Genomic DNA, 27781 nt, shown 5'->3' with positions numbered 1-27781 from the left:
TAATACTTCTTTGTGTGTTTCCCTCAGAGCTTAGAATTGTTGGGAATGATAAACTCAATAAATACTTGATTAACCGATTAATATCCTGAATTCAGATTCAGGGAAGAATCTGGGAAGGAATATGAAAGAGTTACTGTTCTCACTTCCAAGATTATGTGTGTCCCAAGGCACTGAGAAAGATGTGCTTCATTATCTATTTAACTTCAATTATTTAAAAAAATCATCATCATCATAGATGTGCATTGTTTTATTTAATGGAAGGTTCTACTTAACACAAACAACCAACTCTTTATGGTCAATTAAAATCAGTACTTCTGACCAGCTTAAAAACGATGATGGGCTTATAATCAAGTGAGATCATTTCTGGTACGAATGCCTTTTCAATAACAAAAGATACGTCTTTGAACAGAAGCCGGGATTTTCGTTTCCACTTCAAAATGCCCTTATAATATTTCCGCTGGAGGTCTTTCAGATCCATGAATTGTTTTTCTGAAAATAATCGGAGTTTGGGGGAATTATATTTGTTGATCCCAAATTGGCAGCTAGTAGTAACTTCAAGATGTACATTTCACAAATAAATCCCTGCAGTACTTGATTCTCACTCTTAGGATAAAAAGTTATACTTATCCCTCCCTTCCTCTTCTTTCTATGTTCAGGTAATTTGTGTTTATATCCAATTTTATCAGGGAATCTTTCAGTCCTCTTAAAAACATCTTTCCAGTTTTTGCAGAAGAGGGATCCTGTTTTTCTACTTGAATTCAGCTGATTAGGACATTTTAAATTGGGCCAGATCTGGCAGCAAGTAGGAACCTTATTGTGGATTTCCCTGACTACAAAGTTAAAGGAATGAATGATTGACACCCTGGTCACTATGGTCACTAAGATAAACTATTAAATTTTACAGAGGTTAAAACAAATCAACAGAGGCTGACCCTTGGTATATGACCACTATGCTATTGTGTTTTAGGATTTCCTCTCAGTTCTGAATCACTAGTAAAAAAAAAAAAGAGGATAGAGAGTATATTGATATGCATTACCTGAGAAGGCATAACCTAAATCCCTCCCCTTCACCAAAGATCAAAGGTAGATCCAGACAAAGGGAAATAGTATTCCATACGAAGCTGATTAGGAAAGCAACAATTAAAGAATTAGTTCGTAGAGTAATAGCAAGTTTTAAGTCGATGCTATTGGCAAGACCTAAAGCACAATGCAAATGAAAGGCAAAAGGAGATGGATTTAGAAAATAGTGTTGAGAAGAGAATATAATAAATAGCCTCAAAATTTTGTAAATGGGGAAAAATAAATTTGAATTCCTATATTTAGTCAAAATAACAATGGATAATTAGATTAGTGAGAGATAGGTATTCTGGTATGACTGGGAAGTCATGATCCTTTAATCCTTGCTCCTATAGTATTTCTTTCTTTTTTTTTCTAATAAAGATTAGTTTTTACTTATATATTTTTTATTTAGATGATTTTTTCAATTACCAACACTGAATTCTGGTCTCCTTAACTTGTTACAGCATGGTCATTATTTTGCTTGGGGAAAAAAAAACTACCTGAGTTCCAGGGATGGTTCTAGGGAAGAATTCCATCAACTCTAGAAGGCATGTTTATACAATTCAAGCGTATTTTAGGGGTAGCAAATGCATTCAAAGAATAATTTTTTTTCATCCATCATATTATAGTACTAGCTAATGGGTGAAAGGGTGACCTTGTGCTAAAGAAGGTCTAAAAGGAATTAGATAGCCAAACAAAAGGAAATCCAGTGAAAGCCTCAGTGAAGCTTAACACATTTTGGCTCTTTTTGTATTCCCTTTTTGCTACTTTAGAGATATATATTTGCAGAAGAACTTGGATTTAGCCTAATCGGGGAGAGAATGAGAAGATTAAATAGGAAATATTTAAAAATACTTGGAGGTATAGAGGCAGTACCAATGTAGAACTTGTGACCTTAATAAAGTTGATATACAGGACTTTGAATATTGCACCTTTCTGAGCAGGCAGAAACAGTTAGAGAGACTAGAAAATGCCTTCATAACTAGCATGGTTAGGGTGTGAGATTTGATATCTTTACTACAGGGTGTCCCAAAAGTCTCAGGGCAGCAAATAGTTGCACTAAGACTATTAAGACACCCTGGCTTATTAAGGTCTACTTGATGCTGGATAATAAAGTCTTTCTTATTCAGAATGGCCAGAAACAAAAACTAGTTAACCAAGCATGTCCTTCTGCCTTGGTTAACATTTTTCAAACACCGTTATTTTAAAATCCTGCAATTTATATATGAGGAAATTGAGGCATAGAAAGGTCAAGTGACTTGACCACAGTCACACAGCTAGTTAGTGAATGAGGCAGGATTCAAACCCAAGACTTCTTGACTACCAGTCTAGCACTATCCATTATGCTGTGCTTATGATAACGATAATAATGATTTACCCACCTGGATGGAGCAATTTTTCATAATGTTTTTGTCTCCTTGCTTGTGGCCTGAAGACTTTCGCTTTGGGAGGAGCGATGTTGAAAAGGACCATCCTACAGAAAATCTTCTCATTCAGAATGTCATCTCTTCTTAGGAAAGGTAACAAGAAAGGAAGACAATGGTAGGCAAGCATCACATAAGGGAAGATGTGCATTGGCAGGGGAATTTTGTTCATCGAGGCAATTGCTCTGGAAGGCATTGAGTTGTTTTCAGTTAATGTTCCTGGTCCACTAACTGCTAATAAGGTGCAGTGTAGGATTTTAATCATTTCTTTTGGGTCAGAAATATGACACTTGCCTTTGAAAACAATAGGCTGAGCAAACTCTATTGGCACTCTGTGACTCAGTGTTTCTAGTGATATGATATTTAAGACTTGAAGAAGATAGTTCTTTGCTTCCATAATGGAAATATCATGTTTTCTTAAGTTATGTATTTTTTCATTTTCCTTTATCAAAGTGTCAGCTGATAAAAGCAATTTTGAGAGCTGTAAATAAAAAAAAAAAAAAAAAAGAAGGAACATCTATATCATTAGAGTAGCACACAAAGAAGAAATCCAGCAGGTAAAATGAAATGATTTAACGAGAAGACATGAGACTTTCAGAGAAACTGTACTGGAAATGAAATAGAGGGGTAAGCACATAGTACTCAAGGCAAATGAAATATCAAATGACCATGAAAATAGAAGTGTTATTCTTTGGGTGGCAGAGAAGGGTGGTATATTTACAAAACTAAAGCAAACCAAAGCAAAGTAGAATGGTGAAGTGAAAGAAATCCTGAATAAAGAATTAGTAAAACTAGGTTCTAATATTTACTTTACTATCAACCCAGCTGTGTCACCTTGGGACTCATAGGACCTATTCTAGACTGCAGTAATTGCTCATTGTTTGCGTCATAGATGTAAGACCTCTCATCAAGTGAAAAATTGAACAATAAATCCTAAGCAAATGTTAAGCTATTTAATGTACCTACGCTTAATTTTATGAATTTGAAGGTTGACTTCAGAGTCAGAAATTCAGGCCATCAATAATCTAATGACACCTTTGTTCTGTGTTTTGCCATGATGCCCCTTAGAGGCTAATGGTCATATTTATAGAGGGATAATAAGCCTTTAAGGCTCTGGGAAATTGATTGATTAATGTTTCTCAGAGTCCAGCTAAAACTACAAAAGCAGCACCCCTCTCATATTTCTTTGTGAAGAGGTCCAATGAATCTGCAACATCAAATGGGAGGAGAGTTAGACCCTCTCCTTCCTATCTTTCTCCCTTCTTTGCCCCTTCAATCAATCACAGCGCTCAAAGAACTTTAAGTGCAGGATCCCAGAAAGAAGGTAGCAGATAACACCTTGATTCCTCATCCATTGCTGCCCTAGAACCCTGGGAAAACTGTCCAAACATAGCTTGCTCACATTGGAGATGTGACCTTTCCTACATAAAAAGGAAAACAAAGAAATCACCTTCATTGCTGTATCCCCATTAGCTGATCTGACACTACCAGTGGTTTTCAAAATAGATGCAAGAGAGACATTTCAAGGCAAAAATTTAATCCTCTCAGGCCATCAACCCTTCTGAGGTCTTAGTCAGCTACATAATGTGTAAAATATATCCCTTAATAAATCTCATTAGGATACTTAAATTTCATGCTTAGGTTGTTCCTTTCCTATGGTGGATGCCGATTTAATGTAAAAATTACTCATTAAGATAAGCATTTCATGCTAATTAGTAAGAATAAAATGAGTAGAAAAGACTGATCATCTCTCAATTTATCCCTTCGAACCCAAATAGTACTAATCCACTTGGACAAATCATTTCATTGTTCTGGGCATAATTTTCCTCCTATGTAAAATTAAAAGATTGAATTAGACGAAACACAGGATGCTACACAGTGTTTCAATTGAACTAGATAGACAACCCTAAAGTCCCTTTCAACTCTAAACATCCTATGATTCTTTTATAGTATCAGGAATACCAGATAAGAAAAATCCAAATCCAGATCCAAATATATGAGCTCTAAGAAAGACTTATTAATTCAGAGAGATAAATAATAGGGAATGGCATCCCAATGCTGTAGACAAGGGATTTCCTTGGCCACATGCCCTAGCAATATGCCAACTGCAAAACCCAACAGGGCTTCACACAATCATAACCTGCCTTGCCTCAACTGGGGCCCCCCTTTTTTGGATCCCCAGCACTTAGCACAATACCTTGCATACAGTTAGTATGTAATAAATACTAGTTGACTGACTCTGCATTTACATCAAGAGGCATATCCATGTCAATAGTTTGTCACTGACATATGTGGAGGAAATTATCACCTTTTGTTTGAGTTTTACCCCAAGGCTTCAAGTATGAGTAAGAGAAAAAAATGGCAGAGACTACATAGGGATTGGATCTTTTATTTTATTGCTATGGGGCAATCGAGGGTAAGGAAGTTTCCTCTACCAGTGCAGGTTGGTTCCTTCTCTGCAACTAAGAGTCTTAGAGAGTTTCCTCAGATTCTTAGAAATTAAGTGACTTACCAGGCACTCAACAATCAGAATGTGCCAAAGGGCAGTTTGGTTAGTGTCAAAGGTAGGGCATGAACTCATGTCTTCCTGCAAAGCTGTCTTTATAGGGCAGCTTGAATGCAGGCCTAGTGGGAATCAAGGAGAGGGCTTAAGTGACCTCTCAACATCCCTGCCTTTCCAAAATATTATATTGATGAGAAAATTAACCTTGAAAAAGTAAACACATTTTTGCAGCAAATGCCATTATCTTTAAAAGGAATTATGAGTCAGCTAGTTCAGCTCATTCATTAATCTATTCATTCAGCAATAAACATTTATGAAACATCTAATATGTGATAGACATGGTGCTAGGGGTAGGGGAGAGGATGAGAAAGACAGAAAGATGAGTAATACCCTGTCCCTGCCTCCAAGGGGTTTACAACTGAGTAGTGTATGCAACATATATGAATAAAAATATTATATAATGCAAATTAGAATTTGACAAGGATGTAGGAGGAAGAGAAAATGATTGAACAATACTGGCAACTCAGGTCAAAGTCCCAGATTTGATTACTACTTCAGGCCCCTTTGTTTCATATCCTCGTAATAGTTCACAGAAGCTACATGTTTAATTCCAGGTAGTTGCCTTGCAAACGCATATTGTGACACTATCTCTCCTGCTCCATGTCACATACACTATGGACAAACCATCCTTACCCTTGTTTTTGCTCCTCATACCTCCTCTATTTCCTGTATTTGTGCCTTTGCATTGATCATCTCTCATGCCTGGTATGCACTCTCCTTCAGTTCTACCTAGTTTTGTTCACGACTCATCATTAGAGCCACCCTCTACATGAAGCTTTTGTTGATCCCCCCAGCTCTTGATATCTTCCCTCCCCCATCCTTCCCATCAATTATTTTGTATTGATTTTATATATTTTTCATATACTTATATATGTATATGTTGTTTCCCCAGACCAGACTGTAAGTTCCTACAAGGTAGGCACTGTTCCATTTTGCCTTTATATCTTTACTATGCAGCACAATGCCTGGCACATAGGTGTTACTTAATTAATGCTTGTTGATTATTGAAGTATAGTAGGGATCATTGACCTATACCATTGGTATTCTCTAGTGGCTTTCTGAATGCCACAGAGACCTAGTCCATCAATTTTTTTAATAGACACTATCATAGAAGTTTAGAGCACTCAAGAGTAGGATGACCCTTTGACACCACATGATAGAGTTTTGAGTGCATACCGGGCAAAAAAATGAATTTTTCTTGTCATTCACCACGTTTTGTGTGGCATCAGCAATATCCTTTATCTTTGCTGATTCTATTATCTCTGATGTATCTTCTATTTCTATAAGATCGGATGAGTTTTCTTTATCAGTGGAGTTCATTGTGCTGGGAGATGACTTTCTACTTCCTAGGGGAAGAAAAATAAATCAAAGTTACTCTTATGGACTCATTCACAGGAAATAAGGAAAAGTGAAATGAGAAAAGATCTAAGATTCAAGAGGATTCTGGGGATTAATTCAGTCTTCTGAACTTTGGGATTGGGACATTCTTTTGGATTTTGTACTGGATTTTCCTTTCATTTTGATCTCATGATTCCTGGTCAAGTCCAACCCACTTTGTCATATTTCAACTGATAAGTTTTCTAACACTCCACATTCTTGTAGATGGTTATTTTGTAGACACTGATCACAGCTTCAAAGAGCTTTCTAGAACCATATCTTGTTCTTTTATCCTACCTAAGTAATCAGTCTTCAGTCACAGCCTTAGAGATGATTATGTGTCTCTTTGCTGGAGGGAAAATGTTGATTTCCCACAAGAGAATAAGCTGTTGACTGAGGTGGAGCCAAGATGGTGGAGAAAAAGAAGTGACTCTCCTGAGCTCTCCCATAAACCCCTCCAAACACCTTTAAATAATGCCATAATGCAATTTCTAAAGTGGCAGAACCCATAAAATGATGGGATGAGCATGCTGCAGCACAGTCCAGCACAAGCTGTGCCAGCACAGCCCCAGCCCCAGCAAACCAGGTGCAGGCCTTGGCAGCCACTGAATCGGTAGTGGCAATGGATACTATTTTTTTCATCACACAACGTGGCTGTTATTATGTACAACGTTCTCCTGGTTCTGCTCACTTCACTCCACATCAGACCATACAAGTCTTTCTAGGTTTTTCTGAAGTCTGCCTGCTCATCATTTCTTATAGCACAACAGTATTCCATTACATTCATATACCATAACTTGTTCAGCCACTACCCAATTGATTGGTATCCTTTCAATTTCTAATTCTTGTGGCAATGGATGTTTAAAGAGCTCTCAGCCCACAGATAGTAAGGGGGCTGAACAAACTGATTAGAAGAAGATTACAGGGATCTCTTTGATGGCACTGGAGGCAGGACTCTGTTGCTTTGCCCATACTCAGATCCACGTCATAGTCCTGTGGGGTAGTCCCAGGGAGAGTAGGAGCACTAGCACACTGGTGGAGCAGTGACCCTCCTCATAGTTCCAGGGCAGAAGAGAGTGCTTGTGGCCTCTCACAGACCAGAGCACAGGCCAGAGGAGTAGTAAGTGCACCCCTCCTTAGATCATACCACCTTGGATGAACTGAAAACTTACAGGTCCCTACAAATATCTCTGAAAACAGATGCACAAAACCCCTGAACCTTGGTACAGTGTGCCCTTAACCCTGGAAGCAGAGCCCCTACAAAGAGTTAAAAGTCAAGAAATGGACTGAAAAAATGAGCAAACAACAAAAAAAATTCTGACCATAGAACGTTACTATGGTGACAAGGAAGATCAAAACACACACTAAGAAGAAGATAACAAAGTCAAAGATCCAACATCCAAAGCCTCCAAGAAAAATATGAATTGTTCTCAGGCTATGGAAGAGCTCAAAAAGGATTTCCATAATGAAGTAAGAGAGGTAGAAGAAAAATTGGGACAAGAAATAAGGGTGATGCAAGAAAGTCATGAAAAAAGAGTCAAAGCTTGGTAAAGGAGACACACAAAAAAACAATGAAGAAAATAATACCGTAAAAAACAAACTAGGCCAAATGGTAAAAGAGGCACAGAAGGCCAATGAGGAGAAGAACGTCTTGAAAAGTAGAATTAGCCAAATGGAAAAGGAGGTACAAAGGCTCACTGAAGAAAATAATTCCTTAAAAATTAAAATGGAACAAATGGAAGCTAATGACTTTATGAGAAATCAAGAAACAATAAAACAAAACCAAAAGAATGAAAGAATACAAGACAATGGGAAATATCTCATTGGAAAAACAACTGACCTGGAAAATAGACCTAGGAAAGATAATTTAAAAATTATTGGACTACCTGAAAGCCATGATGGAAAAAAGACCCTAGACATCATCTTTCAAGAAATTATCAAGGAAAACTGCTCTGATATTCTAGAACCATAGGGTAAAATAGAAATTGAAAGAATCCACCAATCACCTCCTGAAAGAGACCCCCAAGGAAAACTCCTAGGAATATTGTAGCCAAATTCCAGAGCTCCCAGGTCAAGGAGAGAATATTGCAAATAGCCAGAAAGAATCAATTCAAGTATTGAGAAGCAGCTTCTACATTAAAAGATCTGAGGGCTTGGAATATGATATTCCAGAGGGCAAAGTCACAGGGGTGGGGAACCTATGGTCTCAAGGTCATAGGTGGCCCTCTAGATCCTCCAGTACCTTGCCACACTTGAGGCCTCAAGGCCGCAGGTTCCCCACTCCTGATGCTAGGATTACATCCAAGAATCACCTCCCCAGCAAAACTGAGTATAATCCTTCAGAGGGAAAAAATGGAAATTCAATGAAATAGAAGAATTTCAAGCACTCTTGATGAAAACAGAAATAGAATAGAATTCTGAATAGAAAATTTGACTTTTAAATATAAGACTCAAGAGAAGTATAGAAAGGTAAATGGGAAAGGGAAATCACAAGGGACTTAATAAGGTTAAACTATTTACATTTCTGCATGGGAAGATGATACTTGTAACCAATAAGAACTTTCTCATTATTAGGGCAGTTAGGCGTATATATAAACAGAGGGCACATGTGTGAATTAAATATGAAGGGATGATATTTAAAAAATAAAATTAAGGGGTGAGAAAGAGGAATGCACTGGGGAAAAGGGAAAGGGAGGGGTAGAACAGGATAAATTATCTCACATAAAAAAGGTAAGAAAAAGTTTTTATAATGGAGGGAAAAATGGGGCAAGTGGGGTGGGGTAGTGAGTGAACCTTACTCTCATCAGAATTGGCTCAAAGAGGGAAATAACATACATGCTCAGTTGGGTACAGAACTCTATCTTACCTTAAATGAAAGTATGAGCGGAAGAGGATAAGAGAAAGGGGGCTATGATAGAAGGGGGGCAGACTGGGAGAGGCAGTAGTCAGAAGCAAAACACTTTTCAGGAGGGACAGGGTGAAAGGAGAGAGAAAATAGAATAAATGGGTGTGGAGTAGGACGGAGGGAAGCATATTTAGCAATCATAACTGTGAAAAAAAATTTTAAAGCAAGTTTCTCTGATAAAGGCCTCATTTTTAAAATTATATATACATATAGAGAGAGAACTGAATCAAATTTATAAAAATAGGAGCCATTCCCCAATTGATAAATGATCAAGAAATATGAACAGTTTTCAGATGAAGTAATCAAAAAGGTGCTCTAAATTGCTATTGATTGGAGGAATGCAAATTGAAACAATTCCGAAGTACTACCTCATACCTGTTAGATTGGCTAATAAGGACAGAAAAGGAGAATGACAAATGTTGGAGGGATTGTGGGAAAAATGAGATATCAATGCACCGTTGGTGGTGTTGTGAACTGATTGAAGCATTCTTTAGAGCAATTCAGAACTATGCCCAAAGGGCTATAAAACCACACATATCCTTTGACCTAGCAGTGCCATTACTAGGTCTGTGTAAAAAAAAAAGATAAAAAACAAAAGGGAAAAGGACCTATACGTACAGAAATATTTATAGCAGCTCTTTTCTGATGGCAGGGAGTTGGAAATTGAGGGGACACCCATCAATTGGGGAATGGCTGAACAAATTGTGCTTTGTGATTATGATGGAATACTATTGTGCTATAAGAAACGATGAGCAGGATGCTCTCAGAAAAACCTGAAGAGACTTACATGAGCTGATGCAAAGTGAAATGTACAGTGTACAAAGTAACAGCAATATTGTAAGATGATCAACTGTGAATGACCTAACTATGCTCAGCAATACAATGATCCAAGACAGCTCTGAAGCACTCATGATGAAAAATGCCATCCATCCCCAGACAAAGAACTGATGATATCTGAATACAGATGGAAGCATTATTTTATTTTTCTTGATGGTTTTTTTTTAATCTATGGTTTCTTTCACAACATGACTAATATGGAAATATGTTTTGCATGACTACACATATATAACCTACATCAAATTACTTGCCTTCTCAATGAGGGGAGTTGGGAGGGAGGAAGGGAAAGAATTTGGAACTCAAAGTTTTAAAAACAAATGTTAAAAATTATTTTTACATGTAATTGAGGGAAAATAAAATCCTAAATAAATTTTTTAAAAAAGAAAAGAGAATAAGATATTGTTTTATCTGTCTTTTCCTCAGTGTAACCTGTGTTGGGACAGAATAACTGAGAAAAAAAAATCTGTGTATCACAGTATCTTGTGATTATGAGCTCTGGCTCCCCTACTCAACAAATTCCCATTGCTTCCCATTGCCTTTAGGGTAAAATATAAACTCCTGTTTGACTTTCAAAACCCTTTAACAACCTAGTCCAATTCATAACCACACCAATAATACATTTATGTGTTCATCTTTCCAAAGCTCCTCTACCTTTTATTATCTTTTATTCTATCTTTTATTATCTTTGCCAATTTGCTGGGTATGAGACAAAACTTCAGAGTTATTTTGATTTATATTTCCATTATTAGTGACTTATTAGGCATTTTTTCAAGTGGTTGTTAAGAATTTATAGTTATTTGTGGAGAATTATTTGTTCATATTATTTTTAAGTCTTTTATGTATATTTATTAGTTGACTATGTATCTTGGATATAGGACCCTTAACATGAATATTTGATACAAAGGTTTTTTCCCCCCAGTTAACTTCTTTCCTTCTGTGGGAAAATGTCATTGCATTGTTTGAACCTAGACTTGCATGACTGAGAGAACAGACCTGTTGCTTAGAAACTAGATTTATTTAATGCTTAACTCAGGACTCCAGGTTATACTGACCAAAAATCTTTCAGGGAATTTGAAGATTGATGCAAGGAATGTAAGGTGTTTCTTCCTGTTATACATTTCAAGCAACCTATGTGTCTTATATGGAAACTGCCTCTATGCTAGCCAATCAATTACTGTTTCCTTGTTCCTTTGTTTGATTCTATATAATATAAAACTTACAGAGACTTCAGGGGAGTGAGTGATCCCTTTTTTCAGTTCTTCCCCTTGCAGGACAACTTAATAAGTTTTTTTTTCTAAATTTTTTCAGTTCTGGATTTGTCCTCTATTGATACTTCTCATCAACATAGATGCATTCATTCAATTTTATGTAGTCTAGATGATCTTTTTACAATTTGTAATCACCTCTAACCTTTGTTTGGTTAAGAATTCACCCCCATCCATAGTTGTGAAAATAATCTGAGAGTTACCTGATCTAATTCTATTCCAATTTTTTTAATGACATGATCTTTAATTAATTTAATCATATACCTATTTTGAGTTTATTGTGGTATATGGTAAAAGATGTTAGGTTAAACTGCTTTTCAGTTTTCTCGGCTTTTTTTTTTTTTTTTTTTTTGCTTTTTGGTGAGGCAATCAGGGTTAAGTCACTTGCCCATGGTCACACAGCTAGTAAATGTCAAGTGTCTGAGGACGGATTTGAATTCAGGTCATTCTGACTCCAAGGCTGGAGCTCCTGTCCACTGTGCCACCTAGCTGCCTATACACATACATATGCACACACATACATACATACAGAGAGGGAGAGAGAGAGAGAGAGAGAGAGAGAATGGGATATATATATATATATACATATATACATATTTATATATATATATACACATATGTGTGTGTATATGTATATACACATGTGTGTATACCTATAGAGAGAATGAATACCATAGACAATATATTTATACACTCTCTATATGTATATAGTATGTGCGTAGTTCTCTGTCTGTGTGTATGTGTATGTGTGTGTATGTGTGAGTAATCTATTCCTTCTTTCTCTATAGATATATTCCAAGACTCCATAGCTGTAAAGGAGCAAAGAGCCTTATTGTGTGAAGTAGGGAGTCAGGGTGGATGGTGGTCTTGTCCCCTGGCATAAAAAAATAACACAATGGGTAAGACTGTGGGACAAGTCAGTTTTCTTCTGGGCAATGTTCCAAACCCTACATTTTTCCTGCTTTTGATAGACTAAGAAAGTCAAGGCAGCTGAGCAATGGGGCCAGCAAACAGTGGTTGTTGACAATATCCTGACTTCATTGTTTCTGTCAATGATAGCATCATTTTCACAGTCACTGTCACTAGGAACCATGTCAACAGCACTTTCTTCCTCATCTCCTTTGCTTCCTATTATCTAATAAGCCACCAAATTCCACTGATTCTTCCTTCATAAGGTCTCATATTTGTCCTTTCGTTTCCATTCTTCTTGCCACCACCCATTTGGACTCAGAATGTAGTATGTTCTCTTAGAAACTATGCTATAAATGATAATTCAGTTCATAGTACAGTCACAAAAATCTTACTTAAAATATAACATAGTGGCAAAGAATTGGAAATCCAGGGAATGCCCATCAGTTGGGGAATAGCTGAACAAGCTGTGGTATATGAATATAATGGAATACTATTGTTCACAAAGAAATGATGAGCAGGTGGATGTCAGAGAAACCTGGAAAGACTTATGTGAACTGAGTCAAAATGAAATGAGCAGAACCAGGAGAATAATGTACACAGTAACAGCAACATTGTGTGATGATCAACTATGAATGACTCTGCTCTTCTCAGCAATACCATGATCTAAGACAGGCCTGTACAACATGCAGCCTGCCGGCCACTTGTGTCCTGCCAAAGGATTTTGGGCAGCCTGTGAAAAATGCAGAGGATGTAAAAGAAAGTAAAGATGTAACAAGGGCCTTGTTCGTGCCCCACTTAGCCCAACTTCCACTAGCCACTATTGTGCCTGTCATGTAACTTGGCCAGTAGGCCGCCACTGCGCACTTTCTCCTGTTTGTCATGAGATCCATGGCAACCAACCATCTTTAGTCTGTCTCTAGTCTGAGAGCTATACAACAGCTGTAGAAGAAATCACAAGGGAAAGGAAAAGACAGATACATACTTAGTTCTCCTGGCTGCATCCCCCAAAGTCTACATCCTTGAAGAAGCATGGTGCCTAGCCATCCCAAGTATCCCAAGTATCCCAAGTATCCCAGCTCTGCAGCCATGCTCTTCCTTAACCCTGGAGACTCACCTAGGACTAAGGTAGTGCAGTTGTTCCAAGCCTCCACCATAGCAGCCAATAGTTACCAGCTGTTAAGTACACTCTTCCTTCTCCCTACACCCCCTTTGCCCATTATGGTCTCATAATTAAACTCAGCTGTGAGCTACTCAGCTCTGTCTTTTGTTGTAGTGCTGACTCAGCTCACAATTCTCAGCCTCCCCATTGTCCCTGGCCAGGGTGCTGACTTAAAAAAAATTATATTTCTCCCCAGAAATATTTCTATGGAGGGAAGGGTGCAGGGGGTGGAGGGAAAGAGGAATGCGATGGGTAGAAGTTCAAGTCTGAGAGAGTGTGAGGAATTTATGTTGCTCACAGGCATATGACATTAAATTAACTTTAACTAGTACCAACAATCTACCATGAAAACAAATATATAACTATAAACCTGTATAATAATTTAGAGTAATAAAATTATGTTAAAACTCTACAAAATAGCTGTAGATGTTCTATACATGTTAATTACACAAGGGACTACAATGTATTATAAATTGTATATAAGTACAAAAGGTGTACTATTCTACTATGTAATAAGTTTGACCTAAAACAAACATGCTAGCTATAATAAATGTTAAGTAAGTATGTTATTAGCAATACTTTTATTGCCTTGGAATATAGAGAGGAAGATTTAGATGGTCCAGGTTTCTTTAAAAGGCTGTTCATGGAATCTTGAGCCAATGCCTTATTCTACTAACAGCATATTTTCCTATAGAAAGCAGAGACATTCAGAATTGATCGTGGAGAGGCCTCTAAGTATTTTAATAGGTGGACAATACATGTTGCCATTATAACTGTGATAATAGTGCTTCTCCTGCTAAAAAAAAAAAAGTACTGTACATAGCAGTGTATAACATCAAGGGAGCAATACCACCATAGGATTTATACACCTAAGAGATTAATGAGAATACTCTACTAACACCACACTGCCACTTTTCACTCAGGAGGACTATTTTTAGACTAGGCCACCTCTCTTCAATTATGGTTTTAAACTGTGAAATATCTATTCATCATACTTCCATGAGAAAAAATATTAGACCTATTCTATTTGGCACCTACAAACGCAGATTGACAGAGTTCATTTTTGGCCACAAGATGGTACTATTTGGTAGCCTGAAATTTGCTGTTTCCTTTTTAGAAGGGAATGTTTTTCAGTTACAATAATTATGCCACCTTCCCCTCCTCCCTCTCACTAAGCAAGCTTTCTTTGGTCTCCTGCACTGTTATGCCCAATCAATAGGATTTCCATCTCATTTATTTCCTTTCCATTGTGGGAAAATTCCCATTAGTCTACAACCTCCTATCAGCTACTCACTAAAATGAAAATGTATTGTTCCTAAAGTATTTCTGTACCTTATATTTCTTTGGAATATGTAAAGTTGTTGAATTAATTTTTCAAAACAATTATCTTTGAACATTACAGATTAATTTCTGTGGCTTAATATAGATTGATTTTGTTGGAAGGAACATCTGAATTAAGAAGAGATCATAGCCCCACTTGAGTATTTGAGAATTGCTATGGTATTCACAGAATCATAGTGAAAAAAGCATTTAATTTAGAGTCAGAAGACCTGGGTTCAAGTTCTAAATTTACACTTAACGCTTGTGTGACCTTGGGCAAATTCCTTCTCTTTCTTCCTTTATAAAATTAGATTAGAAGGAAGTGTGATGGAATGTACAGAATGTTGGATTGGAAGTCAGACTATGTGAGTCTGAATCCCCCATCTGCTACTTAATACTTGTGTGATCTTGGACAAGTCACTTAATGTCTCTTTGTCTCAGTACTTTTATCTGTAAAGCGGGATGAAGGGAGAAACAGATCAGATCATCTCTATATTCTTTAACGATACAAAATCTACAATCCTATGACCAGGTGATTAATCAACAAGCATTTAATAAGCCATTTATTATATGCCAGACATAAAAGGGATACAATTGCAAAGAATGAAATAATCCCTACTCACAAGGAGGTTACATTATAATGGAGAAAATATATATATATATATATATATAATATGTGTGTGTGCATGGATATACATGTGTACATACATACACACAGCTTAAATATCAAATGAATAAAAACAAATATATGCAAAACGGCTAAACACAAGGTAATTTATGAAAAAGGGCATGAGTAGGTGGGTGAGATTAGGAAAGACTTCATGCAGAAGATGGTGCATGAACTCTATCTTCAAGGAGGCAGAGGTAAAAAGGGAAGGCATTCCAAGCATGTGGCAGGTCCATTGCAAAGGCAGGGAGACAGAAGAAGAGATGACATGTTTGAAGGACAGAGAGGTCTGTTTGGCTGGATTACAGTTTGTAGAAGGGGGGAGTTTTAGACATTTCCAATGAGGCTTTAAGTACGTTAGGACCAGGTTGTGAAAGATGATAAAAGCTAAATAGAAAAGTTTATATTTAATCCTAGAACCAATAGACTCCACTGGAGTTAACTGAGTAGGAATCACACAGTCAGATCGGAGCTTACAGAAAATCACTTTGACAACAGTGTGTAGGATTAACTAGAATGGGGAGAGACATGAGGCACGGAGACCAATAAGGTAGTAGCTCTGTGATTGTAAAGAAGGGGTCAGGTGTAAGAGAAGCTTTAAAGGCAGAAGTGGCAAGATCTGGCAACTGACTGGATATGTGGACTGAATAAGAATGCCCAGAAGAGAGGAAAGCCTAGGACAGAATTGCAGGAACACTCATAGTTAGGAAATGTAGTAGGAATGTTGAGGCAGCACAGGAGCCTAAAACCAGTAAGGTAGGTGGGAGGCAAACCAGGAATGAGTAGTGTCACAAAAATTCGGAAAGAGGATATCCAGGAGGAGAGGGGTGGTCGATAATGTCAAATGAAGCAGAAAGTTCAAGAAGGATGAGCACAGAGAAAAATACACCAAGAAATCTGGCAGCTAAGAAATCATCAATTAATTTGGAAACACTGTTTCAGTTGAGTGATGAGGTTGGAAACCAAATTGCAAAGGGTTGAGGAATGGGAGGTGATAGAGTGGAGGTAGGGAGTATAGACAGCTTTTTCAAGGAATTTGGTTGGGAGAGGGAGGAGAGATACAGCACAAAAGCTTAAGGGATAGTAAGGTGTAGGGAAGGATTTTTAAGAATGAGACACTTGGGTATGTTTGAAGACAAAGCGCCTTCCAGCTCTGAACTCTATGATTTTATGTTTTGGGCTCCATTACTAACCAGATTTTGTGATTTGATCCAAGTCACTATGCTCTCTGATCTTCACAGATCATAGGATATCATGATATAACGCTGAATGTCAGGAAAGACTTGGTTTTAAATCCTGCTTCCAACCAAGTTATCTGCTATGTGACCTTGGGAAATGACTTCCTTTCTCTGGGCCCTGGTTTTCGCTTCTTTAAAACCAGTTGACAGAACTGGAGATTCTTTAAGAGTCTGGTTCAAATCTTTACTCTGATACTTACTAGTTGTATAATCATCTTAAAGTCATAAGATCATATTCTAAAATTGGGAGGGACCTCAAAGACCATCTAATCCAACTCTCTCATTTTACAGATGAGGAAATTGAGGCCCAGGAAGGGTAAGGGACATGCCTAAGGTCCCACATGTAGTATGGGTCAGAGGTAGGATTTGAACCCAGGTTCTTTGATTTCAGAGCTAGTGTTCTTTCTACTGTACCACACTGCCTCTTTTTAAGTCATTTTAATCAGTCAACAAGCATTTACTTCACATTACTGAGTTTTTGTTTCCTCATCTGTAAAATGGGGACAAAAATACCTAGAGAACCTATTTTGTGGGGCAGGTAAGTGGTAGCAGTGGATAGAGTGCTGGGCCTGAAGTCCTTTCTGAGTTCAAATCCAGCCTTAGACACTTACCAGCTGTGTGATCCTGGGCAAGTCACTTAACCTTATTTGCCTCAGTTTCCTCATCTGTAGAATGAGCTGTAGAAGGAAATAGCAAACCACTCCAGTATCTTTGCTAAGAAAACCCCAAATGAGATCACTGGGAATCAGACACAACCAAAATGACTGAACAACAACAAAACTATTTTGCACCATTGTTTTGAAGTAAAAAATTACAAAATGCAAAAATTCAGAGGAGACTGAATGAACTGATGCAGAGGGAAATGAGCAGAATCAGAACAATTTATATAATGATAATATTATAGAGAAAAACAATTTTGAAATATTTTAGAATTCTGATTATTGTTTAATCATTTTCAGTCATATATGACTTTTTGTGACCCACTTTGGGGTTTTCTTGGCAAAGATACTGGAGTGGTTTACCATTTCCCTCTCTATGTCATTTTACAGATGAGGAAACTGAGGCAACTTGAGGACCATGGTCAGATAACTAGTAAGTATCGGAGGTCAGATTTGAACTCAGGTCTTCCTGACTCTAGCCTGGGCACTCTATTCACTGTACCACAATGATAAATCACAAGTCTAAAAGAATAATGATGAAACACACCCCTCACTTCCTGACAGAGGGGTGATAAACTTAAAAGACAGAAAGAGACATGTGGTTTTGGACATGGCTAATGTAGGAATTTACTTTGCTAAAACTATGTAGATATGTATTGAGAGTTTTTTTTTTTTAAATTTTGCTTAATGAGGAGTGGAGAATAGGAATAACAGACTGATAGACATATTGTTACTTAAAAAAAGTATTTTTACGATAATCTAAGGAGATTATATATGAAAAGTGCTCTATAAACCATATATATATATACACATATATACATACATATATACATATATACATACCACACACACACACACACACACACACACACACACACACACACAACACACGTCAGCTCTATAAATTCTCCAGTTTCATGATCTGGCTGTATTACCACCACAAACCTCAGGGTGCTGTGTGTGAGTTTGAGGAACAACCATCTAGGGGCTAGGCTGGCAGCCAGCAGCTCCCACATGAAAGGGGAATTGGTGGTAGAAGGCAGAAGAATCTATTCCTAGAACAAGTAGGTACTTTTCTAAACTGATTCAGACCTACAAGGTCTCAGGAAGTTACTTTTGCTGACAGTCTGTGGTCCCACTAAAACACTAGATTTAAACAAATCTCTGGATCAAATTTTGTGCAGTCTTAAGGGGCCCCAAATTGCTGGAGAATAAACTTGGGGTATTTTTATACCACAGAAGTGGTGCCCAACCCATGCCTTACTTACTCCCTATAACCCTCATAAGGCTAGATATCAGTGAACCTCCTCATGGAATATACAGTAATTCCAGAAATTTCACCTTTGTTGTGTCATAAGTTTCTGTTTCACTGACTCTTCGGTGACATCATTCTCTTTCAGCTAATAATACTAATAGTTAATGTTTACATAGTGCTTACTCATGCTAGGCACTGTGCTAAGGGTTTTACAAATCTTATTTCATTTGATCCTCACAACTCTGGGAGGTAGGTGCTATTATTATCCCTAATTTACAGTTGAGGAAACTGAGGCAAACAGAGATTAAGCGATTTGCCCAGGGGCATATTGCTAGGAAGTATGAGGTTGGATCTGAACTCAGATCTTCCTGACTCCAGACCTGGCACTCTTACCCACTGTACCACCTAGCTGCCTAGCAACTCATGGGCTTAACCTTTTTGACAACCAAGGTCAGGACGCCTTCTCTTAGTTACAATTGGAAGACAGGAGACCTAGGTTCCAATCTGGGTCCCATCATTAACTGCTTTTATGATTCTATGCAAGTCATTTCCCCTCTCTCAAACTTATAGCTCATATATAAGATCAGAGAATAGCAGAGATGAGAGGAGCCTTAAGAGACCATTTAGAGTACGGGATTCTTAACCTTCTTTATTTCCCTTTGGCAGTTTAGTGAAGCCACCGGACTTGTCTCAGAATGTTTTCAAATGCATAAAATAAAATACCTAGGTTCATAAAGGAAGCAAACTATATTGAAATACAGCAACCAAAATATTAAGAAACCAAGTTTATAGACCCCAGGCTAATAATTTCTGATCTAGATCAACCCCTTCATTTTACAGAGAAAGAAACTGAGTTCTAACAAAGGTTTTCCCAAGGTCACAGCTAGGAAACAGTCCAGCTGGGATTTGAACCCTGGTCTTCTGACTTCAGATCCAGGCCCCTCCCACTATGTTTCACTGCAACTTCAGTTTGTAAAATAAGGAGTTTTAGAGCTAGAAGAAAACTTAGAGGTCATTGAGTCCCACCTTCTTATTTTAAAGAAACTAAGGCACAGAAAGATAATGCTTTATAATATTACATATGATTATATACAATGTATTATTATTATTATCATTATTCTATGGCATGACCAAGATCTTATCACAGGGCACTGACATGGGAAAGGGGAAAGGAGTAAGCATTTATATAGCACCTACTAAGTACCATGCACCATGCTAAATGCTTTACAAATAGTAAGTTATTTGGACTGGGAAATACTTCTTTACCACAGTGACCACCACACATCAGATCAGGGTCTTTCTCTAGCCTGTACTGATGGGGTTGGAATCTGAACCCCAGAAAGGAAAAACTCTGGCCCTGATGGGGTTGGAATCTGAGCCCCAGAAAGGAAAAACTCTGGCCCCAGAACATTTCCCACCCTTGGTAATTCTATTACCTCATGGACTCTGTACTTTCCCACATGGCCAAATCTCTGGCGGCTATGGTCCCATCAACTGGTCTTTCATTGTGACTACACCCAATCTCCCCTCTATTGCCTTGCTCCATTTCCCACCCTTGAAAATTCTATTACCTCATGGACTACTTGGCCACTCTCCCACAGTCTTTCTGTATATAAGGTCTATCTTGTCTCCATTAAGATGCTCAGATTCTTAAAATCTAGCCAAGGCTTAGATTCTCATAATCTAGCCACTGCTTACCCATGTTCAGACTCCTTAAGAGTCTGCCCAAAATGATAGATGTTCTAATAAACCTTGTCTTTGGCTGAAAGAAGGCTTGGGTCGAATTCTTTCGGGCAGGACTCGCGTGTTGTGATTTTGGGGTCCCAGCACTCCTGAACCCCTAAACCGCATCAGTACCACTGTGTAACACAATCACCCCTGGGTCACTGCTCAGGGTGCCACTGCAGTGGTCCTCCTCTCATGGAGCCTGTCTTCCTTCTTCATCCCTTGTGGAAACATGAGCCAAACTCTGGGGAACAGGCCATCATTTCTCCAGTATAGCTATATCTGTCTTGTTCCCTCTATTGCCCTCCCTCCCAACTGAATTTTTATTAGATGCAAGAATTCCAGCCACTTACAGCTCTGAACCTCAGTGCTTTGTGTAATAATAGAGCACATCTACAAAACATTTTAAGATTTCCAAAGTGCTTTTCTTCATAATAGCCCTGCTACAGAAGTAGCAATTTTATCCAAGATTTTATAGACGCCAAGACTGTAGATCAGAAATGTGAAAAATAACTTGGTCATGTCCACACAGTGAGAATTCTAATTCAGGCCTCTTTACTCAAGTCAGGGGTGTGCTGGAGCCAACTTGAACTGACTGTAGAGAGATGATTGTTAAATTTTCAGTGTGAGCATTTACACCTGATAATCATTTAAGATCAACTGAGCCCCAATAATGGTCCAAAACCTGAATTAATCTTTTCTCCCTAAGTGAACTAAGAATGCCCCTTCCTGTGTCAACAGCTAAAGCTGACCAAGAGCATTCTTCTGTTTATGACCACTAGGGCGCCTTAACCAGGACACTACCTTGAATAATGGGACTTTTCTTATCTTGGTATTTTCATGTTAATGGTAAAGGAAATACAGATATCCTGGATCTGACATTTGCCTATCAATTAAGAAAATTCCTTTCTCATGCTCTGGTTAAACATATGGAGACCATAAATCTGAGTAACACAGACATCCTGAGTTAGGGTTTAAATGTCCTCTTAAAATTTCTTGATTCAATCAGTTAAAGCTCTGGCTCCATGTGCATGTTGCTAAGTTAAGGGAATAAATAATATGAATTTACTTATCACCTAGCTTGTTGTCTCTTTGACCAACTTTCAGGTGGACACACCTTAGAAATCAACAGATGCTACAAGGCAGGGCTTGACTGATTGTTTTGTTAATGGGCTAGACTTAAGTGACAGAGAAAATGTTAATAGCATAGATTAAACTTAAGAGTGAATCATGTGTACAGTAGGTTTCCCCCCTGAAAGCTACTTATTAAATATTTACCACCATACCCCAGTAGCCTTTCTATTATACCACATTGCCTATGTGCAAAGATAGTCACCTTGGGAATTAACTTTCTCTTGTGCAAAAATAAGCTAAGAACAATATTAGATAAATTGGGTGTGTATGTATTAATATTGCTTCCCCTTAGGAAAAAAAATACGTATACTTTGAATAGGATTTCAGGTACTCATTTTTACATTCAATAGGAATTAATAATGGATGGACTCTATACATTGTGTTAAGGTTTGCAAAGTGCTTTTCACATGCATCATCTCATTTGACCCTTACGGCAACTCTGTGGGTTGGATATAACAGGTATTGTTATCTCCATAAACAGATAAGGGCATTGAGTGTCAGAAAGGTAAAATGACTTGCTGATGGTCACACAATTATTAATTGTCATAGACAGGATTTGAAACCAGGTGTTCCTGACTCCACAGTCATCAATTTTTCCATTGAAACACACAATAACACCAGACTTTGTGTCAGAAGGACAAGGATTTAAAGCCAATTCAAACATTTAGTAGCTGCATGGCCATGGGCAAACCTCAATTTCCTCATCTGTAAGGAAGGGGAAAATAATACTTGCCATACCTACTTCATAGGGCTTTTGTAAGTAAACTGCTTTGCAAACTTTTGCAAATCATAAAGACACTAGAGAAGAGAATTAATGATTATTATTATTATATTCAAGGCACTGTGCTAGGTCTTCTAGGAGCACCCAAAGATGATGAAGATGAAGCTCATAGTCTAGCAGAGTTGATAAAATATGTATACATATAATTAGAATACAAGGCCACATGTGATAAGTGATGGAGGGGAGGAAGAAAAGAACATTCTGTGGGATCAAGGAAGGCTTCATGAAGGAGATGTCACTAGACCTGGGTTTTGAACAATGAACAGTATTTCAGTAGACAGGAATAAGGGTGGAGAGGAGGACATAGAATGGCGGGGGGAAAGAGGAAGAAGGATTTATAGATAGGAAACAGGAAAGCAAAAGTATGGTACTGAAAAACTGTGAATGGTGAGTAGTGTCTGGTTGATTATCCATATTTTGACTAGATGTCAACAACTTCTTCAACCTTGAAAAAAAGTAAAAGAAAAGGGGCAGCTGGGTGGTGAGGTGGATAGAGCACCCACCCTGGAGTCAGGGGACCCGAGTTCAAATCTGTCCTCAGACACTTGACACTTACTAGCTGTGTGACTCTAGGCAAGTCACTGAACCCTGATTGCTGCACCCCCCCAAAGAAAAGAAAGAGTAAGCAATGAACTATCCATATTTTATTCAAGAATTGGAGACTACAGATATGGAATGTAGCATATACTGTTAGACATGTTACTTTGCCAGTTGATTTTGCTTAACTTTTCCTTTGTCCCAAGGAAAGACTCAAAGAAAAGAGAGGTAGGAAAGAGAAGGCATATATCTAGAAATGACTTTGTATGATGTTTTTACCTAAACAGCCTTGGGCACCTTATTTAATCTATTTGGGACTCAGTTTCTTCATCTGGACTAGGTGACCTCAAAAATCCTTCTCAGTTTTAAATATTTGATCTTTTGTAAAAAAAAAAAAATAAATAAAGGCAGCTACATGGTGCAGTAGGGTAGCTAGGTGGCTTAGTGGATAGAATGCTGGATCTGAAGTCAACAAGACTCATTTTCCCAAGTTCAAATCTGTTTCTGACACTGGAACTTGCAGCCTGGAGGCTACATGTGGCCCTCCCTCTAGGTCCTTAACTGTGGCCCTTTGATTGAATCCAAACTTCAAAGAAGAAATCCCCTTAATAAAAGGATTTGTTCTGTAAAACTTAGACCCTGTCATTTAACCCTATTTACCTCAGTTTCCTCACCTGTAAAATGAGCTGGAGAGGGAAATGGCAAATTCTAGTATCTTTACCAAGAAAACCTCAAATGGGGTCATGAAGGGTCAGAAATGGCTGAAAATGACTGAACAACAATAAAAAACAAAGGCACTAATAAAATTCATATAGCACCTGTTGGTACCCTTAAGTTAGTAGATTGGGTTCCCCAGATGAGGCTACTCTGGGTTCAAAGTACTGTGTGCATCTGGAGCCTCTCAAACCTATAACTTATAAGCCCCCACCAAAGTGTGTTCCTTTATTAGTCAGACAAAGAACATATTTAGTTAAAAAAGGAAAGATATTTAATAAAATGCCATAGTAATAAAAGTAGCAATAAAAATTTTCTCTATAAATCTGGGTTGTACTCTCTCCTAAATATGTATACCATCAGTAGGAAAAGTAGACATATATGCCCCTCTATGCATGTACTTTGGTCACATGTATTCCCTACATGTATGCCTTTTCAACATGGTTGCTATTTGAATCCTCACTGCAGGGACATGATTAATCAACTTCACTTCTCTAAAATACAGTTCCTATATCTGTAAAATTCAGATAAAATTGTTACATTACTTATCTCACAAGGTTATTATGAAGAAAGCACTTCTGAAATCTTAAATATTCTGTAAATGTGAACCATAATACAGAGTACTGACTACAGAAATTTAAGTGGGACAGAACGCCATGGAAAAGTACCATATTTCACCACATAATTGTCGCCACTGCATAATCGTCATACTTTTTTTTTTCCTTCAGTCTAAAACTTGGTTTCTAACCTTTCATCTCATAATCATTGCATAGTATAATTCTGTTCATCTCACCACTTAAAAGGTAAACAGAGCAGCAATGTACTCACCAGTAGCATATGGAAATGCATTTATCCCTGGCACATTGCAAGCCTTAAGCTGAGAATTCTCAGTGCATGCACATTGTCAGTATTCAATTTTAACATATATTCATAAGTATTCTGTGCATCCTAATCTTGCACCAAAGACAATTTAGTAATAAATGATTTTTAAGTAATATCAGCACATTTTTAAGGCTTTATATAATGGTTGCACCCCACTTTTTTGCAAAAAAATTGGCATAAAATTTGCAATGATTATGAATGAGATATAACCTCTGTGAAGACTTCTCAGGGTAGTGATGAAAAGACTGTCTCGAAACTAGAGATAGGCTCTGAGAGAATGAACAGGCCATAAATTTAATTCGGCCCTAAACCTTCTCCTGATTGCCACTGCCATATCAGCATTAGGTATACTAAATAAGGACATGTATGTTTGGATTGGCTATACCCTGTTTCTCTGTTCTTTGGGAATGGGAAAGATTTTCGCTCCTAGAATGTAAGCCTGCCTCCCAGCAAATGGGAATGGGAAAGATTTTTGCGTCTGGAATGTAAGCCCACCTCTCAGCCAATGGGAGTAAGGGATAGTGGCAGGGTGGGAGTTTCTTATTTGCGTTAAGATATATAACCTTGCTTTGTCCTTTGTGCCTCTCCTCTCTTCTGCTGGTAGTGTACTGGAGGAGTAGACGCCCCTTCTTGCGAGATTGTAATAAAGAGTAATTTTTGCTTTCTTGAGAAGTCTCTGAATTTAATTGTGTTAGAGTTGCTGTACCACACAATTATGTGGTGAAATATGGTATATATTTATGAAACATAAGTAGCCAGGATATATTCATGAAGGAGCACAGTCCCATAGGGCACACAGTTGAAGTTATACATATAGGGAACACAAGTGTCTAGGGTGCATACATGGAGAAACATACATGTGAAGACACAATTCACACCTCGATACTGTTGGACCACTCGTGTCATCACATCACCCCTGCCAGACCTACTCCCTATTGTATTTGCCCAACACTTAATCTCTGTCAGTCACAACTCCAAGGGAAACACAGTTTTCAGGCCACTGTCAGGAAAGGAATCACTGGATACTGGTGGGAGAGCTTCTTGCTTCTAGCTTCTGGCTTTAGCTAAAGTCTTTAGCTATAATGCAAAACTATCTCTTCCATGTGAAAAAAAGTGAATTCTTTCAATTTAAAACCCAAGGGTTTTTTTTTAAAGCTCTTATAGAAATAGTATCAGTTCTTAATTGTGGAGAAACAAAAGTTATTCCTTGGTTAAAAAAAAATCTCCCTGCCTTTTTTCCTTTAAGGAGTAGCCTGGTACAAAAATATTTATAGTATATTTTTGCAGAAGCAAAGAACTGAAAACAATGAGATGCCCATTAATTGGGGGACAATTTAACAAATTATCATATAAAATATAATGGAATATTATTTTGGCATAAAAAATGACAAAAGGAAAGGTGTCAAAGTAACCTGGGAAGACTTGAATGAACTGATAGAGAGTGAAAAGAGCAGAACCTGGAAAATAAATTACACAGTAACAAAAAACAGTGTAAAGAAAAACAATTCTGAAATCAACTCAGGATTTCAGAAGACCAATGATGAGCAATACTACCTACTTCCTGGCAAAGAGGTGATGGACTCAAGATGCAGAATGAGACACATGTTTTCAGACAAAGATGATATTGAGATTTATTTTGCTTGACTATGCATATAAGCACATGTTTTGTTTTGTTTTTAACAAGGATTTTGTTTTTCTTTCAATGGGGGAGAAGAAAAGAGCTAGCAATAAGGTTGCCACAATGAAAAGGAAAAAAAATTGAGAAAAGATGGCTGTTGAAGCATTAAAAAAAAAGTGCCATTAGCGCATGAATGTATTGCTACTTTGACATACTTATAAAAAAAAACAACACTCCTTTTAGTTCTCCAAAAAAAAAAAAAAAGAAAAGAAAAGAAAATACACAAAGGAGAACAGAAGGATCACCAGTAGGAAACACAGATAAACAGAACATCTTGGATTTGTTACATACTGGAAAGCAGAAGTAAGTTTTGCCAGCTGCAAATTCACAGCTTCATGTACAATCCTTTTTTTCTATTTTGTTTTGTATATGAAAATGCTTATCTTGTTTGGAGTTCATTAAGTTCAGAATAAAAAAGAAACATTTTTTAAAAGGAAGAATGGCTTGCCTATTCCTTTCAGAGTCTCAGCTAGAACATGGAGATTTTTTGCCCCAGGCATCAAACTCTTTAATGCTCAGAACAGAACTAAACAGCCTGTGCCTTTAGGCTTAAATTTATTATTTAAACTAAACTTTTTGTTCTCTCTGTCAGAATATAGGGTAGGCAATCCTTGAGTTTCCCTATTTTTATCTCCAATGGCTAAACATAGCTAGCCATTATCCAGAGAGGAGCTACTCTCTCAACAAAACTTTCCTTTCCTCTGCAGTGGTTAGTATGGTACATTGGAGGAACATACTTGCACCTGGAATTCCAGGATTTGGGGATTCTGGAATATTACATACTGGGATACTAGGTTGATCTCTGCCACTAACTAGCTGTGTGACTTCAGGAAAGACACTTTACCTCTGGACCTCAAATTTTATCATTGGTCAAACAAGAGTTACACTAGATGATCTCTAAGATTCTTTCCAGCTATGAAGTCTAAGTGGGTAGGATTATCAGGCACCTCACAAAAATTATAGCATCCAGGGGTATGTGTGCATTTGCAATTATCTTTCATACATACATATGTAAAATAATTCTAAGGCAATAAAACTTTCCAACTTAAACAAGTAAATAAGTGAATTAATAAATGAATTAATATAAAATAAATAAAGCTCCATACTTAGCATGTAGGCTCTATTGTCTCCCCTTGGTTAATAAAGTACATCAGAGAGGATTGGTGACTGGGCAAGGAAGCCAAGGAGCCAAAAGAGATAACTGTTCAGTAGCTATATAAGATATATAAGATGCAAAGTTCTCTCTCCCTCTCTCTCTCTCTCTTTCTCTCTCTCTCTGTCTCCCTCCCTCCCCTTTCCTCCCTCCCTATTTCTCTCCTCCTTTCTCTTTCTCTCCCCCTGCCCAGTGCCTCATTCTTCCTACATTCTTCTTCCAAAACTTGCCAATTACTTGGGTACATGTGAACTGTAAATAAATATCCTTCTTAACATAAATTGTTAACATTCAACTATATCATACAAAGCACATATAATGCACAATTAGTTACACAATCAATATACATTTAATAAGCACCTACTACATGTACTGTTTTAAATGCTGAGGATTCAAAGAAAGATAAAAGTCAGTTTCTGCTTTCAAGGTGTTCACAATCTAGTGGGGGACAAAACATGCAAACAACTGTACAAACAAGCTATATACAGGATAAATTAGAAATAATCAACAAACAGAAGACACTAAAATTAAGAGGGA

The 27781-nt window shown here is 37.6% G+C and overlaps 1 long non-coding RNA gene across 1 annotated transcript in view; it reads right to left on the bottom strand.

Moving 5' to 3' along the window:
- Positions 1-317: 317 nt before the first annotated feature.
- Positions 318-27781, bottom strand: part of LOC114025678 — a 69970-nt gene continuing 42506 nt past the window's right edge. The window contains exons 2-3 of the long non-coding RNA XR_003567060.1: positions 6223-6392; positions 318-489 (exon numbers count right to left, since the gene is read on the bottom strand). This is a non-coding gene — a long non-coding RNA (uncharacterized LOC114025678). The remainder of the gene's footprint in view (positions 490-6222; positions 6393-27781) is intronic.

Source organism: Vombatus ursinus, unplaced genomic scaffold (genome assembly GCF_900497805.2).
Source record: "Vombatus ursinus unplaced genomic scaffold, bare-nosed wombat genome assembly UNPS02014832.1, whole genome shotgun sequence".
NCBI classification, from domain to species: domain Eukaryota; kingdom Metazoa; phylum Chordata; class Mammalia; order Diprotodontia; family Vombatidae; genus Vombatus; species Vombatus ursinus.
Note: the sequence above shows the minus strand (reverse complement) of the source record. Positions and strands in the feature narration are given on the sequence as shown.